Genomic DNA, 25,430 nt, shown 5'->3' with positions numbered 1-25,430 from the left:
TTATTTAGTGCTATACCAATCAGACTCCCAAGAAACTAGAAAAAATAACAACAAAATTAATATGGAAGAATAAAAGGTCAAGAATTGCAAGGGAACTAATGAAAAAAAACTCAGAGGAAGGTGGTCTAAGTGTACCTGATCTAAAGCTATATTATATAGCAGCAGTCACCAAAACCATTTGGTATTGGCTAAGAAATAGACCGGTAGATCAGTGGAACAGATTAGATACAGAGGACAAAAAAGGGTACATCTATAGCAATCTAATCTTTGACAAACCCAAAGATTCCAACATTAGGGATAAAAATTCATTATTCGGAAAAAACTGTTGGGAAAACTGGAAATTAGTATGGCAGAAATTAGATATGGATCCACACTTAACACCATATACCAAGATAAGATCAAAATGGGTCCATGATTTAGGCATAAAGAGGGAGATAATAAATAGATTAGAGGAACAGAGGATAATCTACCTCTCAGACTTGTGGAGGAGGAAGGAATTTATGACCAGAGGAGAACTAGAGATCATTATTGATCACAAAATAGAAGATTTTGATTACATCAAACTAAAAAGTTTCTGTACAAATAATACTAATGCAAACAAGATTAGAAGGGAAGTAACAAATTGGGAAAATATTTTTAAAAACAAAGGTTCTGACAAAGGTCTCATTTCCAAAATATATAGAGAACTGACCATAATTTATAAGAAACCGAACCATTCTCCAATTGATAAATGGTCAAAGGATATGAACAGACAATTCTCAGAGGAAGAAATTGAAACTATATCCACTCACATGAAAGAGTGTTCCAAATCACTACTGATCAGAGAAATGCAAATTAAGACCACTCTGAGATACCACTACACACCTGTCAGATTGGCTAAGATGACAGGAACAAATAATGACAAATGTTGGAGGGGATGTGGGGAAATTGGGACACTAATACATTGCTGGTGGAGTTGTGAAAGAATCCAGCCATTCTGGAGAGCAATCTGGAATTATGCCCAAAAAGTTGTCAAACTGTGCATACCCTTTGACCCAGCACTGCTATTATTGGGATTATATCCCAAAGAAATACTAAAGAGTGGAAAGGGACCTGTATGTGCCAAAATGTTTGTGGCAGCTCTTTTTGTTGTAGCTAGAAACTGGAAGATGAATGGATGTCCATCAGTTGGAGAATGGTTGGGTAAATTGTGGTATATGAAGGTTATGGAATATTATTGCTCTGTAAGAAATGACCAGCAGTAGGAATATAGAGAGGCCTGGAGAGACTTAAATCAACTGATGCTGAGTGAAATGAGCAGAACCAGAAGATCACTGTACACTTCAACAACAATACTGTATGAGGATGTATTCTGATGGAAGTGGAAATCTTCAACATAAAGAAGATCCAACTCACTTCCAGTTGATCAATGATGGACAGAGGTAGCTACACCCAGAGAAGAAACACTGGGAGGGGAATGAAAATTGTTAGCACTAATATCTGTCTGCCCAGGTTGCATGTACCTTTGGATTCTAATGTTTATTGTGCAACAAGAAAATGATATTCGCACACATGTATTGTACCTAGACTATATTGTAACACATGTAAAATGTATGGTATTGCCTGTCGTCGGGGGGAGGGAATAGAGGGAGGGGGGGTAATTTGGAAAAATGAATACAAGGGATAATATTATAAAATATATATATATATATATAATAAAAAAAAAAAGAAAAAAAGAAAAAAAAGTGACAGGTATGACTAACAAAGCAAAAATAATTGGCTACAATAATAACACTATAATTGGGGTCTATATATAGAATATACCTTATCTTTAAAAATGAGCACATAAACAAAAATGAATAGACTTTGCTGTAATGTGAACATAACACAAAATGTAGTCAAATATATAGAACATCAAAATAAGAAACAAGTGTAATTGAATACACAATAATTCAAATGTATAGCTGTAAACACATGAAATTATATCCAAAAAAATTTCATATGGACAATCTCTAGTGTTGTCACTTTAGGTTTCCTGTATCATCATAATTCAGGCTAATGGCTAGTAAGATAGAACTAGTTCTCATGTCATTAAATAATCTCTCTCTTCTATAGAACAGCTAGAAATGGAAATAGGCTAATTATCAAGATAATTAAAAACTTGTTTGTTTGCATCTGGTTTCCTATCAGTATATTCCTGGTTTGTGGATTGAATCCAAAGAATCTTTACATTTGGGATAGGATAAAAATGGCCACTGAGTTCGATTCTCCTGCCCTTCATGGCCATGAAGAGTATAGCACCCTCCAAAATCTATCTATCTATCTATCTATCTATCTATCTATCTATCTATCTATCTATCTATTGTTGCCTATGTATATGTATACATGTATATATATATGTATATATGTGTGTGTATACATACAGTAGATATAAATTATATCTAATATACATATACATATATCTATCTATCTATATAGTGTTGCCTATATAATCCATTCCTGATGTGAGTAGATTTTCAGAACTACACGCTTTCCTTCCCCTCTAATGCCTCTGTCTATTCTTCCTCTGCATTTCATTTGAATAACATAATTATTATTTTTATATTTTCCTAGGTGGTTTTGCTTTTTGTAGTCACATTGTACTCAACTCTGTCCCAATCTTTCTTTTGAACTATCCAACTGCTGATGTCAATGTTAAACATATAATATATATTTCCCCCATAAAAGACATGCAGTTTAAGCTTATTTTAATAAAAAAGAAAAATATTAATATTTTGTACTAGTCAATAGCAATCTAGTGATTCTAAGTTTCTCAAAGAAAATTTAATGCCAGTATTTATATAGGATTATATGATATAGAACACAATAGTGTGATAATTTTATATGTTGAGTTCAATAATAAAAGAACTATCAACACTTAAATAGTCAAACAATCAACAAATGAAAAGTTTGCAAAATTATTCCAGTGGCACTGGTACTGACTTTAAGGAAAACTCACTGGAATAAAAATTTTTAAATATATTAAAATTGTATTTTGAATCCATGGAACAAAACAAGTGTTTCCATAACAGAGTAAAATAAAAAAAAATATTGAGCCAAAAATTGCAAATCTACTATGTAGAACTTGTTTTTCTTCCAAAATATAAAAAGTTAGGTAAAATTCTTTTTTAACTTTTTTTCACTTCCCATCCCCTGCCCAACAAAAGGCTACTATTAGATACAAATAGGGGTGTGTGTGTGTGTGTGTGTGTGTGTGTGTGTGTGTGTGTGTGTGTAAACCAACATATAGTATCTTTCTATATCTATATCTACATGTGTATATTAATTCTATACAAACTTCCATTTATCTTTCTCTGATAGCATCTTTCTTCATAAGTTTTTATTTGTAGTTTGTGTATTTATAATAATCTAAAGATTCTTATCTAACCAAGTTACTCTTAAAACAAAATTGCTGTATTAAAACAAGAGGGGCAGCCAGATGGTACAGTGAATATAGTGCCAACTCTGAAGTCAGAAGAACCTGAGTTCAAATCTGACTTCAGATACTTAATATTTCTTAGCTGTGTGACTCTGGCAAATCACTTAACCCCAATTGCCTCAGTCAAAACAAAACAAAACAATATTGCTATTATTTTTTAAAAATTCATTTTATTCTATTTTTCTTTCTTCATTTTGTTTGAATTTTTCCATGCCTTGCTACAATCATTAGTTCATAATTTCTTATTTTTTTGAGAATGATGATTTTATTATTTGTTCATTTTTTAGTAACAGTCTTGAGAATACTTCCTACTATTATAATCTCAAAGCAGCCATATCTAAAATGTGGGAGAGAATATATATCTTTATTTTTTGAAAATTTTTGAAAATTAATTTTATAATTATATTTTTTGACAGTACATATACATGGGTATTTTTTTTATAACATTATGTCTTTACTCACTTCTGTTTTGAATTTTGCCCTCCTTCCCTCTACCCTCTCCCTAGATGGTAGGCAGTCCCATGCATGTTAAATGTATTACAATATATCCTAAATACAATATATGTGTGCAGAACCAAATTTCTTGTTGCACAGGAAGAATTGGATTCAGAGGGTAAAAAATAACCTGGGAAGAAAGACAAAAATGCAAATACTTTACATTCATTTCCCAGTGTTCCTTCTCTGGGTGTAGCTGATTCAATCCTTCCTTGATTACTTGGAACTGAATTATATCTTCTCCTTGTTGAAGATATCCACTTCCATCAGAATACATCCTCATACAATATCATTGTTGAAGTGTATAATGCTCTTCTGTTTCTGCTCATTTCACTCAGCATCAGTTCAGGTAAGTCTCTCCAAGCCTCTCTGTATTCATCCTGCTGGTCATTTCTTACAGAACAATAATATTCCATAACCTTCCTATACCATAATTTACCTAACCATTCTCCAGTTGATGGGTCTCCATTCATTTTCCAGTTTCTAGCCACTACAAAAAGGACTACCACATTTTGGCACATACAGGACCCTTTCCCTTCTTTAGTATTTCTTTGGGATATAAGCCCAGTAGTAGCACTGCTGGATCAAAGAGTTTGCACAGTTTGATAACTTTGTGGGCATAGTTCCAAATTGCTCTCTAGAATGGCTGGATTCTTTCACAACTCCACCAACAATGCATCAGTGTCACATTTTCCCACATCCCCTCCAACATACATCATTATTTGTTCCTGTCATCTTAGCCAATCTGACAGGTGTGTAGCATATCTCAGAGTTGTCTTAATTTGCATTTCTCTGATCAATAGTGATTTGGAACACTTTCATATGAGTGAAAATAGTTTCAATTTCATCATCTGTTCATATCCTTTGACCATTTATCAACTGGAGAATGGCTTGATTTCTTATAAATTAGAGTCAGTTCTCTATATTTTGGGAATGAGGCCTTTATCAAAACTTTTAACTGTAAAAATATTTTCCCAATTTGTTACTTCCCTTCTAATCTTGTTTGCATTAGTATTGTTTGTACAGAAACTTTTTAGTTTGATGTAATCAAAATCTTCTATTTTGTGATCAATAATGATCTCTAGTTCTTCTCTGGTCATAAATTCCTTTTTCCTCCATAGGTCTGAGAAGTAGACTATCCTCTGTTCCTCTAATCTATTTATGATTTCATTCTTTATGCCTAAATCGTGGACCCATTTTGATCTTATCTTGGTATATGGTGTTAAGAGTGGATCCATATCTAATTTCTGCCATACTAATTTCCAGTTTTCCCAACAGTTTTTGTCAAAGAATGGATTCGTATCCCAAAAGTTAGGATCTTTGGGTTTGTCAAACACTAGATTGCTATAGTTGTACACTATTTTGTCCTGTGAACCTAACCTATTCCACTGATCAACTAGTCTATTTCTTAGCCAATACCAAATGGTTTTGGTGACTGCTGCTTTATAATAAAGTTTTAGATCAGGTACAGCTAGATCACCTTCATTTGATTTTTTTTTTTCATTAATTCCCTTGAAATTCTTGACCTTTTGTTGTTCCATATGAATTTTGTTGTTATTTTTCCTTAGGTCATTAGAATAGTTTCTTGGGAGTCTGATTGGTATAGCACTGAATAAATAGATTAGTTTAAGGAGTATTGTCATCTTTATTATATTTGCCCGGCCTATCCAAGAGCACTTAATATATTTCCAATTATTTAAATCTGACTTTATTTTTGTGGCAAGTGCTTTGTAATTTTGCTCATATAATTCCTGACTTTCCTTTGGTATATAGAATCCCAAATATTTTATACTCTCGACAATTGTTTTGAATGGAATTTCTCTTTGTATCTCTTGCTATTGGATTTTGTTGGCAATATACAAAAATGCTAAGGATTTATGTAGATTTATTTTGTATCCTGCAAATTTGCTAAAGTAGTGGATTATTTCTAATAGCTTTTTAGTAGAATCTCTGGGGTTCTCTAAGTATACCATCATATCATCTGCAAAGAGTGATAGTTTGGTTTCCTCATTACCTACTCTAATTCCTTTAATCTCTTTCTCCACTCTTATTGCCCAGGATAGTTTTTCTAATATGATATTGAATAGTAATGGTGATAGTGAGCAACCTTGTTTCACTCCTGATCTTACTGGGAATGGTTGCAGTTTATCCCCATTACATCTGATGTTGACTGACAGTTTTAAATATATGCTCTTGACTATTTTAAGGAATAGTCCATTTATTCCTGTACTCTCAAGTGGTTTTAGTATGAATGGATGTTGAATTTTATCAAATGCTTTTTCTGCATTTATTGAGATGATCATATGATTTTTGCTAATTTGATTATTAATATGGTCAATTATACTAATAGTTTTCCTGATATTAAACCAGCCCTGCATTCCTGGTATAAATCCTACTTGATCATGGTGGATTATCCAGGGGAGGATTTTCTTTAGCCTTTTTGGTAATATCTTATTTAAGATTTTAGCATCAATATTCATTAAGAAGATTGGTCCATAGTTTTCTTTCTCCATTTTCAACCTACCTGGTTTAGGTATCAGTACCATATCTGTGTCCTAAAAGGAATTTGGTAGGACTCTTTCATTCCCTATTTTTTCAAATAGTTTCTATAACATTGGAGCTAATTGTTCTTTAAATGTTTGGTAGAATTCACATGTAGATCCATCTGGTCCTGGGGATTTTTTCTTAGGGAGTTGATTAATAGCTTGTTCTATTTTTTTTTTTTTTTTTTTTTTTCTGAAATGGGACTATTTAAGGAATTTACTTCCTCCTCTGTTAATCAGGGAAGCCTATGTTTTTGGAGGTAGTCATCCATTTCACTTAGGTTATCAAATTTATCACCATAAAGTTGGACAACATAACTCCTTATTATTGTTCTAATTTCCTCTTCATTGGTGGAAAATTCTCCCATTTCATTTTTAAGACTAACAATTTGATTTTCCTCTTTTTTTTATCTGATCAGATTTTACCAAAGGTTTATCTATTTCATTGGCTTTTTCATAAGACCAAGTCTTAGTTTTATTTATTAATTCAATAGTTTTTTTGCTTTCAATATTATTGATTTCTCCTTTTAATTTTATTTTATTCAAGTAAGCCTCTGAATATATAAAAATTTTTGTTATTACCCCTTTAGCTGTATCCCACAAATTTTGGTATGATGTCTCATCGCTGTCATTATCTTGAGTGAAAATATTAATTGTTTCTATAATTTGCTGTTTAACCCAATCATTCTTTAAGATGAGATTATTTAGTTTCCAATTTCTTTTTGGTCTATTTACCCCTAACATTTTGTTGAATGTAGTTTTTATTGCATTGTGATCTGAAAAGAAAGCATTTACTATTTCTGCTTTCCTGCAATTAAGTTAGAGATCTTTATGTTCTCATATATGGTCAGTTTTCGTGTAGGCTCCATGAACTGCTGAGAAGAAGGTATACTCCTTTCTATTACCATTCAGTTTTCTCCAAAGATCTATCATATCTAATTTTTCTAATAATCTATTTACCTCTTTAATTTCTTTCTTATTTGTTTTGTAGTTTGGTTTATCTAATTCTGAGAATGCAAGGTTGAGATCTTCCACTATTATAATTTTGCTGTGTATTTCTTCTTGCAACTCTCCTAACTTCTCCTTTAGGAAGTTAGATGCTATACTACTTGGTGCATATATGTTTCTTATTGCTATTGCTTCATTGTCTATGCTACCCTTTAGCAAGTTATAATTTCTTCCTTATCTCTTTTAATTAGATCAAATTTTGTTTTTGCTTGATCTGAGATTAGAATGGCTACCCCTGCTTTTTTTTTACTTCACTTGAAGCATAATAGATAATGCTCCAGCCTTTTACCTTTACTCTGTATGTATCTCCCTGCTTTAAATATGTTTCCTGTAAACAACATATTGTAGGGTTCTGACTTTTGATCCAGTCTGCTATCCACCTCTGCTTAATGGGAGAGTTCATCCCATTCACATTTACAGTTAAATTTACTAATTCTGTATTTCCTGCCATCAAATTATCCCCAGATTATGATTTTTCCCTTGTCCCCCCTGAGCCCCTTCCCCATTATTAAACTTATGGACCCCACTTGCATCACACAGCCTCCCTTTTTAGTACCCCCCTCCTTTTAATTCCGTTCCTCTTTCCCCTTCCCTTTTTACGCTTTTCCTTTTCCCTTTTCCTCTCCACCTTTTAGTGAGGTGAGAGAGAATTCTCTGTAAAACAAATAGGGTAATTATTTTCTCTTGGAGCCAACTGTGATGAGAGTAAGATTCATACATTGTTCCTCCCCCTCTCTAAATTCCCTCAGATATCATACATTTTCTTTGCCTGTTCCTGGGATGTAGTTTCTCTGTTTTTAATCTCTCCTATTCCCATTTTCTGAAACTATCCCCTTTCCATTTCTACTTCCCTTTTTTTGTAAAATCAAATTATACATGTGGTCTTTATTTATCCACAACAGAAATACGGTTCTCAAGAGTTCCTTTTACCTTTTTTCTGCTTCTCTTGAGTATTGTGGTTACAGATCAAATTTTTTGTTTAGATCTGGTTTTTTTTTTCCTTAGAAACAAATGGAATTCATCTGTTTCATTAAATGTCCATCTTCTTCCATGGCAGAAAATGGTCAACTAAGCTGGGTAGTTTATTCTTGGCTGCATTCCAAGTTCTTTTGCCTTTTGGAATATCAGATTCCAGGCCCCCTTTGATCCTTTAATGTGGAGGCAGCCAGATCTTGAGTGACCCTTATTGTGGCACCTCAGTATTTGAATTGTTTTTTCCTGGCTGCTTGTAATATTTTTTCCTTAGTCTGATAGTTCTGAAGTTTGACCATGGAGTTTTTTGTTTGTTTGTTTGTTTTTTAGGGTCTTTTTCAGAAGGTGTTCAATTAATTATTTCAAAGCTTATTTTACCTTCTGATTCTATTATTTTTGGGCAGTTCTCTTTGATGAGTTCCTGCAAAATAGAATCTAGGCTCTTTTTTTCATCATAATTTTCAGGAAGTCCAATAATCCTCAGATTATTGCTCCTAGATCTATTTTCCAGATCTGTCAATTTTCTAAGTAAATATTTGACATTTTTCTCCAGCCTTTATTTATTTATTTATTTTTTTGTTTTGCTTGACTGATTCTTGGTGTCTCAATGAATAATTCATTTCTATTTGTTCAGTTCTGATTTTTAATTATTTATTTTCTTCATTTGCCTTTTTTACTTCTTTTTGTATATATCAAATTGAGTTTTTAAATTTCTTGTTTTGCTCTATGGAATTTTTTTTTCCATTTCATTTTTTTTGCGAGTTATTTTCTTTATCCAATTCACAAATCCTACTTTCTTGGGAATTCTTTTTATTTTCCAATTCACAAATCCTACTTTACCAGCGATTTTTTTAACCTTTTCCAATTCACAATTCTGTTTCCCTGCACTTCCTGTGAATTCTTTATCTTTTCCAATTAACATTTCAGGATATTGTTACTCTCTTGCATAGCTTTCTTTCCTTTCTGCCTTTTTCTTCTAACGCTCTTTTAAGGTTTTTAATAGTCTCTTCTAGGAGAAAGTTATGTGATGGGGGCCAGGTAACAGTCCCCTTCAGGGTATTATCTGTATGCTATTAGTCTCCTCAGGGTTGCAAACCTGCTCTCTTTCTGTATAGAAACTATTGATCGTCCTTTTAATTTTTTTACTCATTTTTAAAAACCTATAGGGTCTGCCTTCAGGGCAAAGAGGCTACCAGTTTCCTCTGCAGAACAGGGATAGCTATATGGATGGCAACTGTCTAATGAACAGGCTGCAAAGGTATGAGGGTGCTCTGGGAGAGTTTCTCCCACCACTGGAAGTGATTTAGATCTGGTTAGCAAGGGCTGTGCTGAAGAAGTACCCAGTGAAGAACCCCCACTGTGTGGCCTAGTGACTTCCCTGAGGCTAGAGGCTGAACAGTGAAAGTGTCACAACCCTAGGCCAAATTCCCCCTTCCCTCAGGGCAGTGGATATTAGCAGTTGACCAGGGAATAGCCCAGCACAGATTGGAAGTATCTCTGCCCTGGGAAGCACATTCCCTGGTTTGGAAGTTTCTCTGCTGTGGAAGTTCCACTGCCTAAGGCCGAGCCCTCCACTTTGCAAATTAGAGGCTGCCCTGGGCTATGTCCTTCTACCTTGCACATTCTTAACTGCATGGAGAATCCCCACACAGCAGAAGGTGGCTGCACTGCTGTGCTGTGATCTGTGCTAAGTCACTTTCGCTTTGGGTAGATATAGCAGACTATAGTTTCTGGAATTTTTAAAAGTGGCTTTGATTTCTCTGCTGATCTGCTGTTTTGCAAGCAGATTAGAGTAATCAGCCTATGCCAGAGTCATCTGTCTCTGTAACTTTTCTAACCACAGAGGCCTCCCCAGCCAGATCTGCACAATATGCTAGCCTAGTTCTATCACTGTCCGCACTGGTCTTTTCCCACCCCTCAGGACAGACCTTTTCTGGTGAAATTCCACATTCTACTGTTTCTCTCTGTTTTTTTTTTTTTTTTTTTTTTTTTTTTAAGACATATGTAGGCTTTTAATAAATGTTTCTTGATTGGCTGAGATAAAAAAGTAAAAGCCTGAATTCAGGTATTTAATTGGCTTTGTTATTCATCTCACTCTGTCCGTACTCATCACTTCATGATGGTCAGAGGATAGGAACTATCTTTTGTTTTCTTTGCTTTTTAATACCTTTTTATTTACAAGATATATGCATGGGTAATTTTTCAGTACTGACCCTTGCAAAAGCTTCTGTTCCAACTTTTCCCAGTTTTCCCACATCACCTCCAACATTTAGCACTATCTTTTCCTGTCATCCTCGGCAATCTGAGAGGTGTGTAGTGATATCTCAGAGTTATCTTAATTTGCATTTCTCGGATTAATAATGACTTGGAGCATCTTTTCCTATGGCTAGAAATAGTTTCAATTTCTTCACCTGAAAATTGTCTGTTCATATCCTTTGACCATTTCTCAATTGGAGAATGGCTTGATTTCTTATAAATTAGAGTCAATTCTCTATATATTTTTAAAATGAGGCCTTTATCAGAAACGTTAACTGTAAAATGTTTTCCCAGTTTATTGATTCCCTTCTAATCTTGTTTGCATTAGTTTTGTTTATACAAAAAGCTTTTTAATTTGATATAATCAAAATGTTCTATTTTGTGAACTCTAGTTCTTCTTTGGTCACAAATTCCTTCCTCCTCCACAAGTCATAGAGGTAAACTATCCTATGTCCCTCTAATTTGTTTATAATCTTGTTCTTTATGCCTAGGTCATGAACCAATTTTGATCTTATCTTGGTGTACAGTGATAAATGTGGGTCCATGACTAGTTCCTGCCATACTAATTTCCAAATTTCCCCGCAGTTTTTATCAAACAGTGGATTCTTATCCCAAAAGCTGGGGCCTTTGGGTTTGTCAAACACTAGATTATTGAAGTTATTGATTATTTTGTCCTTTGAACTTAACCTCTTCCACTGATCAAGCAGCCTATTTCTTAGCCAATACCAAATGGTTTTTCATAACTGCTGCTTTACAATATAATTTTAGATCTGGTACAGCTAGATCACCTTCATTTGATTTTTTTTTCCATTAGTTTCCTTGAAAGTCTTGACCTTTTGTTCTTTCAGATTAATTTTGCTGCTATTTTTTCTAGGTCATTAAAATAGTTTTTTGGGAGTCAGATTGGTATAGCACTAAATAAATAGATTAGTTTTGGTAGTATTGTCATCTTTATTACATATTTGCTCTATCTACCCAAGAACACTTAATATTTTTCCAGTTGGTTAGATCTGACTTTATTTGTGTGGAAAGTGTTTTGTAGTTTTGCTCATATAGTTCCTGACTTTCCTTTGGCAGATAGATTCCCAAATATTTTATACTATCAGCAGTTACTTTAAATGTAATTTCTCTTTGTAATTCTAACTGTTGAATTTTGTTAGTGAGATATAAGAATGCTGATGACTTTTGTGAATTTATTTTGTGTCCTGCAACTTTGCTAAAGTTGTAGATTATTTCTAATAGCTTTTTAGTAGAATCTATAGGGTTCTCTAAGTATACCATAATATCATTTGCAAAGAATGATAATTTGGTTTCCTCATTACCTACTCTAATTCCTTCAATATCTTTCTCAACTCTTATTGCCAAAGCTAGCATTTCTAATGCAATATTGAATAGTGATGTAGATAGTGGGCAACCTTGTTTCACTTCTGATCTTACTAGTAATAATTCCAGTTTATCTCCATTACAGATGATGCTTACTGATGATTTTAAATAGATGCTCCTGACTATTTTAAGGAAAAGTCCATTTATTCCTATACTCTCAAGTGTTTTTAATAGGAATGCATGTTGGATTTTATCAAATGCCTTTTCTGCATCTATTGAGATGAGCATATAGTTTCTGTTTATTTGGTTAATTATATAGTCAATTATGCTAATAGTTTTCCTAATATTGAACCAGCCCTGCATTCCTGGTATAAATCCTATTTGGTTATGGTGTATTATCTTGGGGATTATTTTCTTAGTCTTTTGGCTAATATTTTATTTAAGATTTTAGCATCAATATTCATTAGTGAGATTGGTCTATAATTTTCTTTCTCTATTTTCAATCTACCTGGTTTAGGTATCAGTACCATATCTGGGTCATAAGAGGAATTTGGTAGGAATGTTTCATTCCCTATTTTTTCAAATAGTTTATTTAGCATTGGAGTTGATTGTTCTTTAAATGTTTGGTAGACTTTGCATGTAAATCCATCTGGTCCTGGGGATTTTTTCTTAGGGAGTTGTTTAATAGGTTGTTCTATTTTTTCCCCTAAAATGGGACTATTTAAGCAATTTACTTCCTCCTCTGTTGATCTGGAAAGCCTATATTTTTGGAGGTAGTCATCCATTTCCCTTAAGTTATCAAATTTATTGGCATAAAGTTGGGCAAAGTAACTCCTTATTATTGCCCTAATTTCCTCTTCATTGGTGGAAAGTTCTCCCTTTTCATTTTTAAAACTAACATTTTCATGTTCCTCTTTCATTTTTCTAAAAAGATTTACCAAAGATTTATATATATATATATATATATATATATATATATTTTCATAAAACAAACTTTTAGTTATATTTATTAATTCAATAGTTGCTTTTACTTTCAATTGTGTCAATTTCTCCTTTTAATTTTAGAATTTAAAGTTTAATATTTGATTAGGGGTTTTGAACTTGGTCTTTTTTTAAGGTACAAGTCCATTTCATTGATCTTCTCTTTCTCAATTTTATTCAAGTAAGCTTCTAAGTATATAAAAATTTCCCTTATTACCACTTTGGCTGTATCTCACAAATTTTGGTATGATGTCCCAAATTATCATTCTCTTGGGTGAAATTATTAATTGTATCTATCATTTGCTGTTTCACCCATTCATTCTTTAGGATGAGATTATTTAATTTCCAAATACTTTTTAGTTTCCAATTACCTCTATCTTTTTGTTGAATGTAATTTTTATTACATCATGGTCTGAAAAGAATGCATTTAATATTTCTGTCTTTATGCATTTAATTTTGAGGTCTTTATGTCCTAATATATGGTTAATTTTTGTATAGGTTTCATGAACTTCTGAGAAGAAAGTGCACTCCTTTCTGTCTCCATTCAGTTTTCTCCAAAGATTTCTTATACCTAACTTTTCTAATATTGTATTTACCTCTTTAATTTCTTTCTTATTTGTTTGTGGTTTGATTTGTCTAATTCTGAGAGTACAAGGTTGAGATCTCCCACTATTATAGTTTTGCTATCTATTTTTCTTGCAACTCTCTTAACTTCTCCTTTAGGAAGTTAGATTGATATTGTTTCATTATCTATGCTACCCTTTAGCAAGTTCTAGTCTCTTCCTTATCTCTTTTAATTAGATCAATTTTTGCTTTTGCTTGATCTGAGATCAGGATGGCTACTCCTGCTTTTTTTTTACTTTTCCTGAAGCATAATACATTCTGCTCCAGCCTTTTGTTTTTACTCTGTATGCATCTCCCTGCTTTAAATGTGTTTCCTGTAAACAATATATTGTAGGGTTCTGGTTTTTGGTCCAGTCTGCTATTTGCCTCTAACTAAATGGGAGAGTTCATCCCATTCACATTTATGGTTAAAATTATTAATTCTGTATTTCCTGCCATCTTATTATCCCCAGATTATGCTTTTATTTTTATTTCCTCCCTTACCCCCTCCTCATTATTAAACTTATGGCCACCACTTGCCTCACACAACTCTCCCTCTTAAAAATCCCTCCCACCCACTTTGAGCCCCTTCCCCTTTCTTACACCTTTCCCTTATTATTCGTTTCCTTTCCCCTTAGCCTCCCCCACTTTTTAATGAGGTGAGAGAAACTTGTCTGTAAATCAAATATGTCAATCATTTTCTCTTTGAGCCAAGTCCTATGTGAGTAACATTCACCCAATATCCTCCCCCTCCCTAAATTCCTTCAGATATGATAGGTTTCCTTTGCTTTTTTCTGGGATTTAATTTCCCTCTTTTTTATCTCCTCTTTTCCCTTTTTCTGATACTACCCCTTTCCACTCCTACTTCCCTTTTTTAATATTATATCAGTAAAATCAAATTGTATATGCACTCTTTATATATGTCTATAACTCAAGAGTTCTTTTTACCTTTTTCTGCTTCTTTTGAGTCTTATAGTTGGAGGGTTTTTTTTTTTTTTTTTTTTTTTTTTTTTTTTTTTTTTAGCTCTGGTTTATTCATTAGAAACAAATGGAATTCATATGTTGTATTAAATGTTCATCTTCTTCCCTGGAAGAAAATGCTCAGCTTAGCTGAGTAGTTTATTCTTGGATGCATTCCAAGTTCTTTTGCCTTTTGGAATACCAAATTTCAGGCCCTTCAATCCTTTAATGTGGAAGCAGATAGATCCTGTGTGGCTCCTCAGTATTTAATTTTTTTTCCCAGATGCTTGTAATATTTTTTCTTAGTCTGATAGTTCTGAAAATTAGTTACAGTATTCCTTGGAGTTTTTATTTTATGGTCCCTTTCAGAAGGTTCTCAATGAATTCTTTCAATGTCTGTGTCATGTTCTAATTCTATTACACCTGGGCTTTGATGATTTCCTTTAAAATAGTGTCTATGCTCTTTGTTTCATCATAATTTTCAGGAAGTCCAATAATATACAGATTATCTCTCCTAGATCAAATTTCCAGGTCTGTTGTTTTTCCAAGTAGATATTTGACAGTTTTTTTCTATTTTTTTTCATTTTTTTTCGTTTTGCTTGAGTAATTCTTTATGTCTCAATGAATCATTCATTTGTTTCTTCAGTTCTGATTTTTAATGAATTATTTTCTTCATTAGATTTTTTTATTTTACTTATTTTTGTATATGTCCAATTGAGTATTCATTGAGTTGCTTTGTTCTATGAAATTTTTTTCCAGTTCACTAATTTTTTTTTAAATGGAGTTATTTTCTTTTCCCACTTCACAAATCCTACATTCCTAGGAATCCTTTATGTTTTCCAGTTCACAAATCCTACTTTTCTGGGAGTTCTTCATCTTTTTCCATTCACAAATTTTGTTTCCCTGGGAGTTCTTTACCATTTCCAATTCACATTTCAGGAAGTTTTTTTTTTTCCACTTTATCAAATTTTTCTTTCAGTGAATTATATGTCTTTTCTATACTCTCATGCATAGCTTCTCTTTCCTTTCCCCATTTTTCTAAAAGCTCTCTTTTTTTAAAAAAATATTTATTTATAATTTTTTCACAGTATATATGCATGAGTACATTTTAAAAATAATATTATCCCTTGTATTCATTTTTCCAAATTATCCCTTTCCTCCCTTTACTCCCTCCCCTTGATGACAGGCAATCCCATACACTTTACATGTGCTACAGTATAACCTAGATACAATATATGTGTGTAAATACCATTTTTTTTGTTGTACATTAAGTATTAGATTCCAAAGGTATAAGTAACCTGGGTAGATAGACAGTAGTGCTAACAATTTGCATTCACTTCCCAGTGTTCCTTCTCTGGGTGTAGTTGTTTCTGTCCATCATTGATCAACTGGAAGTGAGTTGGATCTTCTTTATGTTGAAGATATCCACTTCCATCAGAATACACCTTCATACCACATTGAAGTGTACAGCTATCTTCTGGTTCTATTCATTTCACTCAGCATCAGTTGATGTAAGTCTCCCCAAGCCTCTCTGTATTCCTCCTGCTGGTCATTTCTTACAGAGCAATAATATTCCATAACCTTCCTATACCATAATTTACCCAGCCATCCTCCAATTGATGGACATCCATTCATCTTCCAGTTTCTAGCCACTACGAAAAGAGCTGCCACAAACATTTTGGCACATACAGGTCCCTTTCCCCTCGTCAGTATTTCGTTGGGATATAAGCCCAATAGCACCAATGCTGGATCAAAGGTATGCACAGTTTGATAACTTTTTGGGCATAGTTCCAAATTGCTCTCCAGAATGGCTGGATTCTTTCACAACTCCACCAACAATGTATTTGTGTCCCAGTTTTCCCACATCCCCTCCAACATACATCATTATTTGTTCCTGTCATCTTAGTCAATCTGACAGGTGTGTAGTGATATCTCAGAGTTGTCTTAATTTGCATTTCTCTGAGCAGTAGTGATTTGGAACACTCTTTCATATGAGTGGAAATAGTTTTAATTTCATCATCTGAAAATTGTCTGTTCATATTCTTTGACCATTTATCAATTGGAGAATGGCTTGATTTCTTATAAATTAAAGTCAGTTGTCTGTATATTTTGGAAATGCGACTTTTCTCAGAACCTTTAACTGTAAAACTATTTTCCCAATTTGTTACTTCCCTTCTAATCTTGTTTGCATTAATATTGTTTGTACAGAAACTTTTTAGTTTGATGTAATCAAAATCTTGTATTTTGTGATCAATAATGATATCTAGTTCTCTTCTGGTCATAAATTCCTTCCTCCTCCACAGGTATGAGAGGTAGACTATTCTCTGTTCCTCTAATCTATTTATGATTTCATTCGTTATGCCTAAGTCATAGATCCATTTTGATCTTATCTTAGTATATGGTGTTAAGTGTTGATCCATATCTAATTTCTGTCATACTAATTTCCAGTTTTCCCAACAGTTTTTTCCAAATAATGAATTTTTATCCCTAATGTTGGTATCTTTGGGTTTGTCAAAGACTAGATTGCTATAGAGGTACCCTTTTTTGTCCTTTGTATCTAATCTGTTCCACTGATTGACTGGTCTATTTCTTAGCCAATACCAAATGGTTTTGGTGACTGTTGCTTTACAATATAGCTTTAAATCAGGTACATTTAGACCACCTTCCTCTGACTTTTTTTTCATTAGTTCCCTTGCAATTCTTGACCTTTTATTCTTCCATATGAACTTTGTTGTTATTTTTTCTAGGTCATTAAAATAGTTTCTTGGGAGTCTGATTGGTATAGCACTAAATACATTAGTTTGGGTAGTATTGTCATCTTTATTGTATTCGCTCGGCCTATCCAAGAGCACTGAATGTCTTTCCAATTATTTAAATCTGATTTTATTTTTGTGGCAAGTGTTTCATAATTTTTCTCATATAATTCCTGACTATTCTTTGGTAGATGGATTCCCAAATACTTTATACTCTCAACATTTGTTTGAAATGGAATTTCTCTTTGTATCTCTTGCTATTGCATTTTGTTAGTGATATATAAAAATGCTGAGGATTTATGTAAATTTATTTTGTATCCTGCAACTTTGCTAAAATTCTGAACTATTTCTAATAGCTTTTTAGCAGAGTCTTTGGGGTTCTCTAAGTATACCATCATGTCATCTGCAAAGAGTGATAGTTTGATTTACTCATTTCCCACTCTAAGTCCTTGAATCTCTTTCTCGGCTCTTATTGCTGAGGCTAGCGTTTCTAGTACTATATTGAATAGCAATGGTGATAGTGGGCAACCTTGTTCCACTCCTAATCTTACTGGGAAAGGTTGCAGTTTATTTCTATTGCATATTATGCTTACTGAAGGTCTTAAATATATGCTCCTGATTATTCTAAGGAATAGTCCATTTATTCCTATACTCTCAAGTGTTTTTAGTAGGAATGGATGTTGGATTTTGTCAAATGCTTTTTCTGCATCTATTGAGATAAGCATATGGTTTTTATTAATTTGATTATTCATATGGTCAATTATACTAATAGTTTTCCTAATATTAAATCAGCCCTGCATTCCTGGAATAAATCCTACTTGATCATAGTGTATTATACTGATGATTTTCTGAAGTCTTTTTTCTAATATTTTATTTAAGATTTTAGCATCAATATTCATTATGGAAATTGGTCTATAATTTTCTTTCTCAGTTTTTGATCACCCTGGTTTCGGTATCAGTACCATGTCTGTGTCATAAAAGGAGTTTGTCAGGACTCCTTCATCCCCTATTTTTTCAAATAGTTTATATAGCATTGGGGCTAATTGTTCTTTAAATGTTTGGCAGAATTCACATGTAAATCCATCTGGTCCTGGGGATTTTTTCCTGGGGAGTTGATTAATAGCTTGTTCTATTTCTTTTTCTGAAATGGAACTATTTAAGCAATTTATCTCTCCTCTTCTGTTAATCTAGGAAGCCTATATTTTTGGAGGAAGTCATCCATTTCACTTAAGTTATCAAATTTATTGGCATAAAGTTGGGCAAAGTAACTCATTATTTCTCTAATTTCCTCTTCATTGGTGAAAAGATCCCCCTTTTCATTTGTAAGACTAACAATTTGATTTTCCCCTTTCCTTTTTCTAATCAGATTTACCAAAGGTTTATCTATTTTATTGGCTTATTCATAAAATCAACTCTTGGTTTTATTTATTAATTCAATAGTTTTTTTTTTTACTTACAATATCATTTATTTCTCCTTTTAATTTTTGTATTTCAAGTTTGATTTTTGGTTGGGTTTTTTTTTTAATTTTTTATTATATATATATTTTTTATAATATTATCCCTTGTATTCATTTTTCCAAATTACCCCCCCTCCTTCTATTCCCTCCCCCTGATGACAGGCAATCCCATACATTTTACATGTGTTACAATATAGTCTAGGTACAATACATGTGTGTGAATATCATTTTCTTATTGCACAATAAACATTAGAATCCGAAGGTACATGCAACCTGGGCAGACAGATATTAGTGCTAACAATTTACATTCACTTCCCAGTATTTCCTCTCTGGGTGTAGCTACCTCTGTCCATCATTGATCAACTGGAAGTGAGTTGGATCTTCTTTATGTTGAAGATTTCCACTTCCATCAGAATACATCCTCATACAGTATTGTTGTTGAAGTGTACAGTGATCTTCTGGTTCTGCTCATTTCACTCAGCATCAGTTGATTTAAGTCTCTCCAGGCCTCTCTGTATTCCTCCTGCTGGTCATTTCTTACAGAGCAATAATATTCCATAACCTTCATATACCACAATTTACCCATTGGTTGGGGGTTTTAAATTTGGTCTTTTTCTAACTTTTTAAGTTGCAGGCCCAATTTGTTAATCTTCTCTTTCTCTATTTTGTTCAAATAAGCCTCTAAAGATATAAATTTTTCCCTTATTACCACTTTAGCTGCATCCCACAGATTTTGGTATGATGTCTCATCATTGTCATTATCTTGGGTGAAATTATTAATTGTTTCTATAATTTGCTGTTTCACCCACTCATTCTTTAAGATGAGGTTGTTCATTTTCCAATTACTTTTTGGTGCCCCTAACTTCTTACTTAATGTAGCTTTTATTGCATTGTGATCTGAGAAGAAGGCATTTATTATTTCTGCCTTCCTACATTTAATTTTGAGATCTTTATGTCCTAATATATGGTCAATTTTTGTATAGGATCCATGAACTGCTGAGAAGAAAGTATATTCCTTTCTATTGTCATTCAGTTTTCTCCAAAAGTCTATCATACCTAGTTTTTCTAATGTTCTATTTACTTTTTTAATTTCTTTCTTATTTGTTTTGTGGTTTGATTTGTCTAAATCTGAGAGTGCAAGGTTGAGATCTCCCACAATTATAGTTTTACTGTCTATTTTTTCTTGCAATTCTCTTAACTTTTCCTTTAGAAAGTTAGATGCTATACCACTTGGTGCATATATGTTTAGTATTGATATGGCTTCATTGTTTATGCTACCTTTTAGCAGGGTATAGTTTCCTTCCTTATCTCTTTTAATGAGATGAATTTCTGCTTTTGCTTTATCTGAGATAAGGATGGCTACCCCTGCTTTTTTGGCTTTACCTGAAGCATAATAGATTCTGTTCCAATCTTTTACTCTGTATGTATCTCCCTGCTTTAAGTTTGTTTCCTTTAAACAACATACTGTAGAGTTCTGACTTTTGATCCAGTCTGCTATCGGTCTCCATTGGATGGGAAAGTTCATCCCATTCACATTAACAGTTAAAATTACTAATTCTGTATTTCCTGTCATCATATTATCCCCAAATTATGCTTTTTCCCTTGACCCCCCTGAACCCCTTCCCCAATATTTAATTTATAGACCCTACTGGTGACATGCAGCCCTCCCTTTTTTAGTATCCCTCCCCCCTCTTTCCAAGTCCCTTCCCTTATTCCCCTTTTCCTTTTCCCTTTTCCTCTCCCCCCTTTTAATGAGGTGAGAGAGAATTCTCTGAAAAACAAAAATTCTTTCCATGCCTATTTTCCCTTCAATTTCTTTTATCTCTGGACAGTTGTCTTTGATGATTTCCTGTAAAATAGAATCTAGGCTCTTTTTTTGGTCATAGTTTTCGGGAAGTTCAATGATCCTCAGATTATCTCTCCTAGATCTATTTTCCAGGTCTATAGATTTTCCCAGTAAGTATCTGACGTTATTCTCCAGCTTTTCATTTTTTTTTTTTTTGTTTTGTTTTGTTTAACTGATTCTTGGGTTCTCAATGAACCATTCATTTCTATTTGTTCCATCCTGATTTTTAATGAGTTATTTTCTTTATTCACAGTTTTTAGTTCTTTTTGTATATGTCCAATTGTGTTTTTAAATGAATTATTTTGCTCTATTGACTTTTTTTCCATCTCCCTAATTTTTTTTAGAGAATTATTTTATTTTTCCAATTCAGAAATCTTATTTTCTTGAGACTTTTTTATATTTTCCAATTCAGAAATCCCACTTTCCCATGATTTTTTAATCTTTTCTAATTCACAAATTTTGTTTCCTTGAATCACTTTCCTGTGATTTTTTTAATCTTTTCTAATTCACAAATTTTGTTTCCTTGAATCTCCTGTGAATTCCTTATTTTTTCCAACTCAAATTTCAGAACATTGTTATTCTCTATCATAGCTTCTCTTTCCTTTCCCCATTTTTCTTCAAACTCTCTTAATTTTTTAATTGTCTCTTCTAGGAGAGAGTTATGTGATGGGAGGCAGGTATCATTCCCTTTTAGGCTGTTATCTGCTGACTCTCTTCTGTTAACTTCCTTGGGGTTGGATAACTGCTCTTTCTCTGTGTAGAAGGAATCAATGGTTCTTTTTTGCTTTTTACTCATATTTAAGAAAAATCTTCTGGGTCTGTTCTTTGGGTTAGAAATTATTCAGTGTATTTATTTATTTATTTATTTATTTATTTATTTATTTATTCTATTTATTTGTTTGGTTTGTTTATTTGTTTGTTTATTTATTTACCCAGCTTCCTCCCAGACCTGGATGGATTTAGTGGCTCCTGCGCCTGAGCTAAGAGAGAGCTCTGTGGAGAGAGTTCCCCTCCCCTCCCTGGAAGTGCTTCAGAGGTGATTAGCTTCACTGAGGTTGTTCCCTGAGGGGTTGCCCAGTGAAGGACCCCGCTGTGTGTCTTAGCAACTTCCCTGAGGTTTAAGACTGAACAGTAAAGGGGACACAAAGCCCAGCCAATGCGTCTTGTGGGGCGTGGATATCAGCAGCTGATATGAAAAGCCCCTGCACTCAAACTGGAAGAGTCTGCCCAGAAACCGCAGTCCCTATTTCAAAGGTTCCACTTCTCTGGGACTTTGTCTAGTAAAGCCTTATGTGATGGGGGTCAGGTTACATACCCCTTTGGGTTTTTTCCTGGCAACTGTCTGCTATTAGTCTCCTAAGGATTGAAAACTTGCTCTCTTTCTGTATTGAAGCTATAGTTTCACTTGGCCTTCTTACTCATTTTTAAAGCCCTTAGGGTATACTTTCAGGGCAAGAAGGTCACCAGCTTCTTCTGCAGAGCAGTATAAATCTATGGACAGTGGCTGTCCTGCAAATGGGCTGCTAAGAGCAGTGGAACTGCGAACGTACTCTGGAAAGAGTTCTGCAGCAGAAATGACTGTAGGAAGTTCTATTGCCTTGGGTAGAGCACCCCCCTTCCTGTGCACATTTGTGTCTGCCTTGAAACAACCCCCCTGGTTATCAGAAGTGTGACTACCCTGGGCAAAAATCCCATGCTGCAGAATGCAGTTGCACAGCTGCTCTATGGTCTGTGCTGTGTCACTTCTGGTATTGGGTGGGTGTAGCCAGATCTTGTTAGATTCTGGCATTTTTTGGAGTACACTCTATCTTCAGCCTTTTTATAACTTCTCTGCTGATCTACTGTTTTGCAAACAAAGCAGAACAGTCAACCTGTGTTGGAGTCCTACCTGCAAAATGTTCACCCATGGAGACCATCCACCTCCTGGTCTGATCAGTGTGTTAACCTCTGGATCTGCCTCCCTGCCTGTGCTGGCCTGCTCCCACCAATCAGGAAAAACCTTTTCTGGTGATCTTCCAGATTATCTTTAGCTGGTAATTTGATGTACTTCCAGTATTCATTGATTTTACCAATCAAGCACTATTTCTGAGGCTGAATTTGGTAGTTAGTAGTGAGAGTATAAGGGGAGCTTGAATGAAGCGTGTGTCTTTTCTGCCATCTTGGCTTTGCCCCTTGGGCTTCACTTTTCTTAAGGCAGTTAGGTGGTACAATGGATAGAAATGCAGGCTTGAAATTAAGAAGACTCATCTTTCTGAGTTCAAATATGGCCTTAGACATTTAGTAGCTTGTCATCCTGAGTGAGTCAATTAACCCTGTTTATTTCAATTTTCTCACCTATAAATAAAGAGTTGAAAAAGGAAATGGCAAACCACTCCAGTATCTTTGCCAAAAAAATTGGGATCATGAAGAATTATATAGAACTGAAAAATGATTGAACAACAGCTCTGTCATTGCTTTGGTTTCTTTATTTGTATGATGGGTATAATACTTGCACTACCTATCACAAAAATACTGAAAGAAAAGTATTTTTTGGTTATTAAAGATGTAAGTCATAATTGTAGTCAAACAATGAGAAATTGAAAAGTTATAAGTATATTGCAATAGTTTAAGAATGAGGTCTTAAATATCTGGACTAGGGAAGGGATGGTCAACTAAGTGTCAGTGATATTTCATAAATTAGAAAAATAAAGACTTAGGAAACAACAGAACAAGTTGATAGGATAGCACTCCAAGGGCTAAGCTGAATCACTTCATTTCTATGTATCTCATTCTGCACACATTTGATAGGAATCATGTCCACATTGTCTAATTAATAGTACTATTGTGAAGAAAGTGCTTTGTGAAACTTTAAATATATTTAACTACATTATTCTATAACTATTATTTCTATTAAATTTTTATTTTGTATCAATATTTAATTGGTCTTCTTGGGAAGATCAGGACTTAACATACATTATGAGAGGTAAAAGATGTTTTTCCTTTCTTCTCTTTATCACTGATCTTCCCTTAAACTCAAGACTTAACATTTTCATATTTCAATGCCAAATTTAAAAAAGCACATAAGGATCATTATTCCTTCTTTCAGATATTCAGTGGCCAACTGCCTTCTCACCATTCTTCATTTTTCCTTGTTAATCACCAAATCCTCTCTGCAATCACTAAATTATGATATTATCTACTGCAATTATACCACTAAGGGAGAAGGAAAGAAACCATAAAAATTACCGTATAGAGAAAATCATAAAGAAACCATAAGGATAAAAAGACTTTCCCACTAGTCATAAGTTTAATTTATGTTAAAGCATAAACTGGCTTCAGATTCACCTGAAATTCATGACAAATTTCTCAAATGATTCCCTATGAAGTATAAAAAACTTTTCAAGTGTTTTCTCATTCCTCCTCAGTTCTCTAATTAAAAACATTTCTGGAGACACAATTCCTGTTAAATGTGTGCTACTACTCAATCATTCTAATGATAAGTAGGGAAATCTGGGGCACTAATTGATCCACAACAGATTCTTGGAAAAACAGTGCCTTGAATTCCAGAGTATTCTTGTATTCTCCTACAATACTAATACTCATGAGCTCCAACTTTGTAATATTAGAAAGCAGATTTAGGGATAGACTTTAAAAGGGTACTTATTAGAAGAACTTGGAATGAGACATATTTAAACCTGATGTAAATGCTAATTTTCTGGAGCCAAGATGGCGGAGAAGAAACACACGACTCTGTGAACGTCCTCACTCCCTCACAACCAATTAGATAAATTAAGTCTCAAAATAAGCCCAGGACTGATAGATACCACAAGGACTGGAAGCACGACTTACCAGCTGAAGAGAATCTGGAGTTTCAACAGAAAAGGTCAGTCCCCAGTGGAGGAAGAAGAGAGGCCAGCACAAACTGCTGGGTGCTTGCATACTCTGCCCATTGCGCTGGGAAGGGCTCTGGGATCAGAGAAGCCACTGAGGTAAAGGAATCTGGCACAGGCTGTTAGCTCTTCTCTGCTAATTATTTAGCAGTTCAGAAGAGAAAGCCAAAATATTTTAAAACTCAGATTAGATTTTCCCCGGACCCTGGAGGTGACTCAGCAGATCTCGGCACCAGGGGGTGTGGCCTCAGCTACCACCTGAGAATAGTTAAGAGATTGACAAGTGGGTGGATAAAGCCCAAGGCAACACACACTGCCTAGCTTAGCTGGAGGGAGTGGAACTCAGCTCCAGGAAGTCCCAGAGAAGTGGAACCTTTGAACTAGGGACCGCGGTTTCTGGCAGACACTTCCAGTTTGAGCACAGGGGCTTTTCACGTCACCTGCTGCAGACATCCACGCCCCACCTGGACACATAGGCTGGGCTTTGTGCTGTCTTTACTATTCAACGCCCTCGGGCACAGCAGTGACAATCACCTCTGAGGCACTTCCAGGGAGGGGGTGGGGAACTCTCTCCCAGAGCTCTCTCTTAGCTCAGGGGCAGGAGCCGCTGCATCCATCCGGTCTGAGAGGAAGCTGGTAAAGAAGTAAATAAATAATTTCCTACCCCAGGGACAGACCCCAAAAGATTTTTTAAATATGAGCAAAAAAGCCAGAAAAACTATAGATTCCTTCTATACAGAGAAAGAGCGAGAGGAAGTTAACAGCAGAGAGACAGCAGATAACAACCTAAAGGGGAACGATTCCTGCCCCCCATCACATAACTCTCTCCTAGAAGAAACTCTTAAAAAATTGAGGGAGTTTGAAGAAAAATGGGGAAAGGAAAGGGAAGCTATGATAGAGAATAACA

Source organism: Sminthopsis crassicaudata, chromosome 2, assembly GCF_048593235.1.
Source record: "Sminthopsis crassicaudata isolate SCR6 chromosome 2, ASM4859323v1, whole genome shotgun sequence".
In the NCBI taxonomy this organism is placed as follows: Eukaryota; Metazoa; Chordata; class Mammalia; order Dasyuromorphia; family Dasyuridae; genus Sminthopsis; species Sminthopsis crassicaudata.
Note: the sequence above shows the minus strand (reverse complement) of the source record.